Source organism: Sus scrofa, chromosome 15 (genome assembly GCF_054392235.1).
Source record: "Sus scrofa isolate SSC_HxYL_T2T_F1_AM1 chromosome 15, Sscrofa_HxYL_maternal_Yorkshire_Landrace_v2.0, whole genome shotgun sequence".
Classification (NCBI taxonomy): Eukaryota; Metazoa; Chordata; class Mammalia; order Artiodactyla; family Suidae; genus Sus; species Sus scrofa.
Window position 1 is genome coordinate 95,437,550 of NC_139397.1, and position 8,593 is coordinate 95,446,142.

Sequence of the window (8,593 nt, forward strand, 5' to 3'; positions counted from 1 at the left end):
TCATGGATACTAGTTGGATTCTTAACTGGCTGAGCCACAATGGGGACTCCCTGAAACTATCGAATTTTAATGTGGTTTGTTACTCAGCAACAGATAAGTGAAACAGGATATATTGTCTGCCACATATTCACCACTCCTTTGAGATCCATGTAAAGGAAGAATCCTATTAATACAAGGAATTTCAGTTTAGAATTTCAGGCATAGCTCACAGCAAACCAGATAGAGAGAAGCCCAGGTCTCCTTTCCTTGAAGTACTGAGATGGTGTAGAGATTATTATTAAAACTAGTCTTCTAAGGTAATTTTAACTTGCACACATGAAAAGATGCATGAATTATCTATTTTTTTTGCTTTTTTTTTTTTTTTGGGCCACACCTGTGGCATATGGAGATTCCCAGGCTAGAGGTCTAATCAGAGCTACAGCTGCCAGCCTACACCACAGCCACAGCAATGCAGGATCTGAGGCGCATCCGTGACCCACACCACGGCTCACAGCAACTCCAGATCCTTAACTCACTGAGCGAGGCCAGGGATTGAACCTTCGACCTCATGGATCCTACTCAGATTTGTTTTCACTGTGCAATGACAGGAACTCTCTAAATTATCTACTTTTGAAAGATTTCTTTCTTTCTTTTCTTTTCTTTTTTTTTTTTTTCTTTTTTAGGGCTGCAACCACAACATATGGAGGTTCCCAGGCTAGAGATCAAATCGGAGTTGCAGCCACCGGCCTATGCCACAGCCATAGCAACACCAGCTCTGAGCCAAATCTGTGACCTACACCATAGCTCATGGCAACACCAGATCCTTAACCCACTGAATGGGGCCAGGGATCGACCCTGCAACCTCATGGTTCCTAGTAGGATTCATTTCTACTGCACCACAACGGGAACTCCAACATTTCATTTTAACAATCTGTAAATTTTCCACCAGTCTTGGAGCTCCCTGGTGGCTCAGCAGGTTAAGGATCAGTGCTGTGGCTCAGGTTGCTGCTGTGGCATGGGTTCGATCCCTGGCCCTGGAACTTCCACATGCTGTGAGCATGGCCAAAAAAAAAAAAATACTCTTTGTGGAAGTGAAAATAAGAAATATACATTAAAAATATACTAAGATCTGTTATAATGTTATGTTTTTCTTACAAAAGTTTAAAAGTTTCCATTTCTAATTATTGTCCTTAAATTGCTATCAATTTATCTTAAAAAAAAAAAAGCCTCCTGGAGTGCCTGTCATGGCACAGGGGAAACAAATCCAACTAGGAACCATGAGGTTATGGGTTCAATCCCTGTCCTCACTCAGTGGGTTAAGGATCTGGCACTGCCTTGAGCTGTGGTGTAGGTTGCAGATGCAGCTCAGATCTGGTGTTGCTATAGCTGCGGCATAGGCCAGCAGCTGTAGCTCCAATTGGACCCTAGCCTGGGAACCTTCATATGCCTTGGGTGTGGCCCTAAAAAGCCAAAAAACCAAAAAAAAAAAAAAAAGGCCTCTAAATCTGCACTAATTCAAAAGGATCATTCTATCAAGGTGAACTCCAAATACATACTATGCCCCTTCTTTTAATATAGTGAAAATACAAGAAAAAGGTAAGAGTTTACAATATAATTGGGATATATGAAAAGTTGAACAAAACTATATAAAAAATTGGAGAAAAATACAAATTAGGAAATGTTCCAGGACTTAGTTCTCTGATGTGTGGTAAGGGAAATAACTTAAGAAAAGAGATTGTCCTGTTCAGAAATGCCTCATTGAAGACAGACTTGAGCTAGGATTAGAGAGATGGATTGATTTGTTGAGAAAAGATTTCTTGGTATCTCTTAAATAAAACCTAAGACTCCTTGAGCTATTAATTGCCTAGACTACTAATCATTTTTTGGTGCAGAAATTTTTGTTCTTAAGCATCCCTGTTGCCTCCTTTACTAATTACTTAGCCACTTTCAGGCCATCTGGCATACTGGAATAGAATATTTGCTAAAGAACCCCAAAGAATTCAGTAAAAAATAAAAAGTAAATGTATCCACATCTTCTCAGAGGTCCAGATGGTTGAGGCTACAATTTATATAAAAGAGTTACATGAAAACAATAGACTCATAGAATTCACTTTATTCCATCCTTTTTTTCTGAGAAGGTATGCTGTTATTGAAGAAAAAAATAATTTCATGTTGCAGTTGATGGTTAATTAGAAAGACTATTATATTAAAAGAAAATGAATAAGTATACGGATAGGAGATCAAGTCCTTCTGCTGACTCCTACCCATCTCAAAGTACGTGATTTACTCATTTTTCAATTTATGGCAGATCAGGTAGTTGCCCATACAACGTTTGTTCTCTCCTCCCTTACTTATAGAACTCTGCTCACAGTTAAAAAATTACTGAGCTTCCCAGGTTCATTTACAGTTAGGAATGGTCAATGGTATGTGAGCTGAAGTTATTTGGCAGGGCTTCTATGAATGCTTAGAAAGAGGATAGGTGTAACTGGCTCATTTTTTTTCTTTTCCCTTTCTTTGTCCTGCCTGGAATATGAACCCAATGTCTGAAGGTGAAGCAGCAATCTTGCAGCCAGAAGTGCAGAAGCTACACATTAAGGATGGAGAAGCTGAGAACTGAAAGGAAACTGATACTACTCAACCATGAAAAAGAATGAAATTTTGCCATTTGCAGTAACATGGATGGACTTGAGGGCATTAAGCTAAGTGAAATAAGTAGAGAAAGTCAAATACTGTATATATTACTTACATGTGGAATCTAAAAAAATAAAAAAAATACTAGTGAATATAACGAAAGAAACAGACTTCCAGAGGACAAACTGGTGGTTAAGTGGGGAGGGGGAACGGGGAAGGCTATGATAGGGGTAGGGGATTAAGAGTAACAAACTACTAGGTATAAAATAAATAAGCTACAGGTATATATCACAAAACATGGGGAATATAGCTAACATTTTATGTAACTGTAAATAGAGTATACTTTTAAAAATGTGAATCACTATGTTGTATACTTGAAACATATAATGTTATATGTCAACTATGCCTCAATTAAAAAAATAAGGGTCCTGAGTTTTTAACCTTTTTTTTAGAGTTACTATAGCAGTCTTAACTGCCTATTTATGGACTTCATATCATGAAGAAAATAAAACATGAGAAAATAAATCTCTATTTTGCTAAGCCATGACTGATGTCAACTTTCGGTTATATGCAGCTAAATACAACCCAAACTGATACATAATTCTATATAGATTTACTCCTGAGGCTTTTTTGGTCTTTGGGCTGTGATTACAGCGGCTGTTTCTCCCAAGAATTTACATTAACCTATATCTGTCTTTTTTCCCTTATTTGCTGGGGAAATCACAAGACAGAAACCATATTAGTAATCTGAACAGGGAAAATTTCATATAAAGTTTGTTAGCCAGTAAAAGATCTTTAACTGCTAAAAGGGCTAGAGTGGACTCTAAGGGATATAAAAGCAGGAACTGTAGGAGTAGCTACTACACTTGGCTGAGGAAGAATGAACAGTAAGGAAGAACTTAGAGATGCAGACAGAGGGTGTGGCTGTCACAGGAATTTGCAGTCCCCTTGTGGTGATGAAATTTCCTGGAGATTCAGGCCACAGGGGAACAAGGACTGGTGAGGTGAACACAACCAGGCCTCAGCTGCAAGCCAGTCTACTAGGTCCCAGAGGAAACAGTACATCAGAAGATAGTCCTTCCTCCTGGCCAGGCCTCATGGTGTCTTTCTAGCACCCTCTATTGGCCAAGCCTAACATTTTGCCAGTTGTCAAAACCGAACCGCTCGTAGGGTCCAGTTGTAAAATTCATGCAAGGCAAAGAGGGATGGATTCATAGCTGAGAAGTCATAAGTTAATGACTAGCATAGACGGTAAATTCTCAAGGGCAAGGATTGGTCTCATTCATATTTATGACTTCCGCAGAACCTAACATAGAGTATTAAACATAGTAGTCACTCAATAAATGTTTGCTCAATAATAAATAAGGTACTTACTACGTTCAAAGTGATTTGTAAAAACTTTATTCTTTTTTTTTTTATTTTTGTTTTATTTTGTCTTTTTGCTATTTCTTGGGCCGCTCCCGCGGCATATGGAGGTTCCCAGGCTAGGGGTCGAATCAGAGCTGTAGCCACCGGCCTACACCAGAGCCACAGCAACGCAGGATCCGAGCCGTGTCTGCGACCTACACCACAGCTCACGGCAACGCCGGACCCTTAACCCACTGAGCAAGGGCAGGGACCGAACCCGCAACCTCATGGTTCCTAGTCGGATTCGTTAACCACTGCGCCACGACGGGAACTCCTAAAAACTTTATTCTCTTTTAACTAAAATTTTAAGGTTTTGTGACAAATTAGATTGACTTCTAGAGTTTCTTTTTCTTGCAAAATTTAAGCTTAGCGAACTTAAATGATTTTTTGATTTGTGGCATGCATTTGTTCTAACAATCTTTTTTTTTTTTTTTTTGCATGTATGCCAAAGGATTCTGTTTGTATTCTTGTGTGCCTAAATAATTCATTAAAAACCCAAAACATTAAAGCCGTTTATTGATCTGCTCTATGATACAATAGAATATTGGCAGTAATGGGACATCATCTGAAGCAGAGTAGCCCCTAGGCTGGGTTGTGAAGTAGTTTACTCTTTCCCTTCTTATCTCAGTGCCTTTGGTCCATCCCTGGGCAGCTTACTCTCTCTGCCGGCATGTGGTACCTTCTTGGTGTCTCCTGGCTATGTTAGACTCTCCATGGTAGCACCTTCTGAAGTCATCTCTTTATAGACAGGGTTTCAGCTTCTGAAGTCTTATCTACAGAAATCTAACTTGTTGCTTGCTTCAGCAGCACATATACCAAAAATTATAATGATACAGAGACAGCTATCATGGTACCTGAACCAAGACGACACACAAAGTTGTCAAGTATTCCATATATTTATAGTATGCTGCCATTCATCTCAAAGGTGGGGGCGAGGAGTTCCTGTTGTGGCTCAGCAGAAGTGAATCTGAATAGCATCCATGAGGATGCAGGTTTGATCCTTGACCTTGCTCAGTGGGTTAAGGATCTGGTGTTGCCATGAGCTGTGGTGTAGGTCGCAGACGCCGCTCGGTTCTGGTGTGGTGTGGCTGTGACGCAGGCCAGTGGCTACAGCTCCAATTGGACCCCTAACCTGGGAACCTCCATATGCCACAGGTGTAGCCCTAAAAAGACCAAAAAAAAAATGGTGGGGGCAAGATTTGAATGGATCTAAGGAGGGGATAGAATTACAAATGTATTTCCTAGGTTAAAAAATAGAAGGTTCAAAGATGGTTACTTATGAGGGAAGCAATAGACTGGTGGGAGCGAGAATAGAAGGTAATTATCTTTGAACCTACTTTGCTTTCTGTATATGAATTTGGAACCATGCAACCATTTATAATAGTAAAAAAGTTTTAAAATCCCCACAAATTGAAAGTAAATGAAACAAATGAATTTAACTGTATCTAGTTTGTAGCATAGCTACACAGGGTAAGTACAAAGAATAAATAAATGTATAAAAAGACAAGCAACTCCTTGATCATCTGCTTTATGTATGCTGACCTCTTTGCTGTTCCTCCCCCAACAGGGAGTTACACTTTCTGCTCCTTTCACTTGGAGCACCTTCTGTTCACTTGGCTTAACCTCTACTTCATTCTAGTCTTTGCTCAAGTCACCTGTTAAGAGAGGCTTTCCTAGATCCCTTAGCTAACTTTATATTTCCCCATAGTACTTATTGCTAGCTGGCATTATTTATTGCTTGTTTGTTTGTATTTCACATTAGACTCCAAGTCCATGAGGGCAGAGACTTTGTTTTGTTCATTGTTGTATCCACATAGCCAAGAACATTTTTTGGCTCATTAATAGGCACTCAGTAATTTTATTTTATTTTATTTTATTTTTTGTCTTTTTGTCTTTTTTAGGGCCCCACCAGTGGCATATGGAGGTTCCCAGTCTAGGGGTCTAATTGGAGCTGTAGCTGCAGGCCTACACCACAGCCACAGCAATGTGGGATCAGAGCCACGTCTGCGACCTACACCATGGCTCATGGCAACGCCGGATCCTTAATCCACTGAGCAAGGCCAGGGATCGAACCCGCAATCTCATGGTTCCCAGTGGGATTCTTTAACCACTGAGCCACGACGGGAACTCTGCACTCAGTACATTTTTGAGCAATGAGGCTGGAGAATGAAGAAACTGTTAATTTTTTTCCACATATCTCTGTATTATTTGATATGTTACCGTAAGCATGAATTACTTTAAAACTTTAAAAGCTGGAGTTCCTGTTGTGGCGCAGTGGAAACAAATCCAACTAGGAAGCATGAGGTTGCAGGTTCGATCCCTGGCCTCGCTCAGTGGGTTAAGGATCCCGAGTTGCTGTGAGCTGTGGTGTAGGTCGCAGATGTGGCTCAGATCTAGTGTTGCTGTGGCTCTGGCGTAGGCTGGAGGCTTCAGCTATGATTAGACCCCTAGCCTGGGAACCTCCATATGCCGAGGGAGCGGCCCAAGAAATGGCAAAAAGGCCAAAAAAAAAAAAAAAAAGAAAAATGCCCATGGTGCTAGGGGATGGGGAAAATGGGGAGTTAATGTTTAATGGGTACTGAGTTTCAGTTTTACAAGATGAAAGTTCTGTCAATGGATGGTGGCGCTTGTAGCCCAAAAACGTGAATGTACTTAATGCCATTAAACTGTACACTTAAAAATGGTTAAGATGGGGGAAAAAAAGAAAAATGCCCATGGTCAATAACTATAGGGAAAGCAAAGTTCAGAACAGATAAATCTCTAATTTAGAGGGTCCTATTCCATCATTGTGATGAGAACATTCCAGTGTGGAAAGTCATACGGAAAAGCACTTCTTTTATCTGGTCATAATTTTGTTCAGTCTTATACAGTATTATGGAGCTGGTCAGTCACTCAGGAGGATGACTGTATGTTCATGGTAGATGCAGGTTATTTAACTGTAAACTGTATCAATTGCTCCAGGGTGTTCTTTGGTGAGTTGCCATCTGCTGTCATTGACCATAACATAAGGGAGTCAGTCCTCTCAGCTTGTTCTACTAGAGAACTCCTACCAGTCAACAAACACAAACAGACCTCCTATACCAGTAGAGCCTCCAAGGACCAGGGAAACTTCAAAAGGCCTCTGTTCTATTTTATCTTTGAAAAATCCTACTATGTTTATATTATACTCTATTGTAGAAATTGAAGTAATTTGAAATTCTTTATATCACCAATTAAATTACTTAATTATCCCCTTTATTATTCTTCAGTGAAACTGATGTACCGGGAGATAGGTCATGTTAGAAAAGCATGGGTTTGCTCTCTTCTTACTCCACCATTGCCCACTTCAAAAGTGCAAGGACCTTAGCTTTAGGAGGAAGGATTAATTGTCAGATCTTCCTCTTTTCGGTCTGGCCATCCCATAGCTCTGGCCAATAGAGGGTACATTCATGTATAACAATATGGTATGTATTATATACCAGGTAGATAAACCATCTTTCTGAAAACTTACTAGACTATGGCAGTTTGTGTGTAATCCTTTTCTCAAGATCCTAGAAACTTTAATTTCTCAAGAGTAAACTTTAATTAAATCCTTCCCCTATACCATTTCCCACTATCTTTCGATCTTTTGACATCTTATTAACATATATATATATTTTTTACATTACATCCTTATGTCAGATCAGCCTCAGTTAACCTCATCTGACCACACAGCATGACAGCATGCTGAGAGTTCTGGGGAATGAACTGAAAGGGAGGAACCAAATATAAGGGGTTCAGGTTTAACTCAGGGTCTAAAGTGATAACTTCTTTCCCCTTACAAAGGCTGTGACTTTCTCACATAAATTTGGAGGGTGCTTCTGGCAGGCAGAATGATGCTCTTTCCCAGAGCTGTCCATGTCCTAACCCCCAGAACCTGTGTATATATTACTTTACATGGTGAAAAGGACTTTGCAGATGTGAATAAGTTACGGATTTTGTGAGGCCAAGATTATCCTGGATTATCTAGGTGGACACAGTGTAATCACAAAGGTCTTTATAAGTGAAACAGGGAGGCCAGAGAGTCAGAGTCAGAGAAGCAGATGTGACAGTAGAAGCAGAGTTAGGGTGACACACTGTGAGAAAGACTCTGGCTGTTACTGGTTTTGAAAATATGGAGGAGTCACTATGTCGTACACCTGAAACTAATATAATATTGTAAATCAATTATATTTCAATTAAAAAGAAAATCATGAAAATATAGGGTGCTTCCCTAGTTTAATGACATCTCGATAGAGTTTGTTATTCATATGACAGTTGAAAATTTTAATGTTGAATGAGTCAATGTTTTCAACACTTTTAGAAAATTGCTGTTCTATTTACATTTTTTTATGCCTATTAAATGAATTACACTTCTAAGAAGAAAAAGAAAGAGGGCATTCCCACTGCGATGCAGTGGGTTAATGATCTGGTGTTGTCGCTGTGGTGGTGCAGGTTTGATCCCAAGCACTATGCAGTGGGTTAAAGGATCTGCTGTTGCTGCATTGTGGCATAGGTTGTAGCTGTGGCTCGGATTCAATCCCTGGCCTGAGAATTTCCATACATCACAGGTGTGGCC

The 8,593-nt window shown here is 39.9% G+C and overlaps 1 non-coding gene across 1 annotated transcript; it reads left to right on the forward strand.

Annotated features, from left to right (window-relative positions):
- The first annotated feature begins 4,808 nt into the window (after window positions 1-4,808).
- On the forward strand, window positions 4,809-4,916 carry LOC146395992 (U6 spliceosomal RNA). The gene has a single exon (XR_014830683.1). It is a non-coding gene; the product is annotated as a U6 spliceosomal RNA (small nuclear RNA).
- The last annotated feature ends 3,677 nt before the right edge of the window (window positions 4,917-8,593 follow it).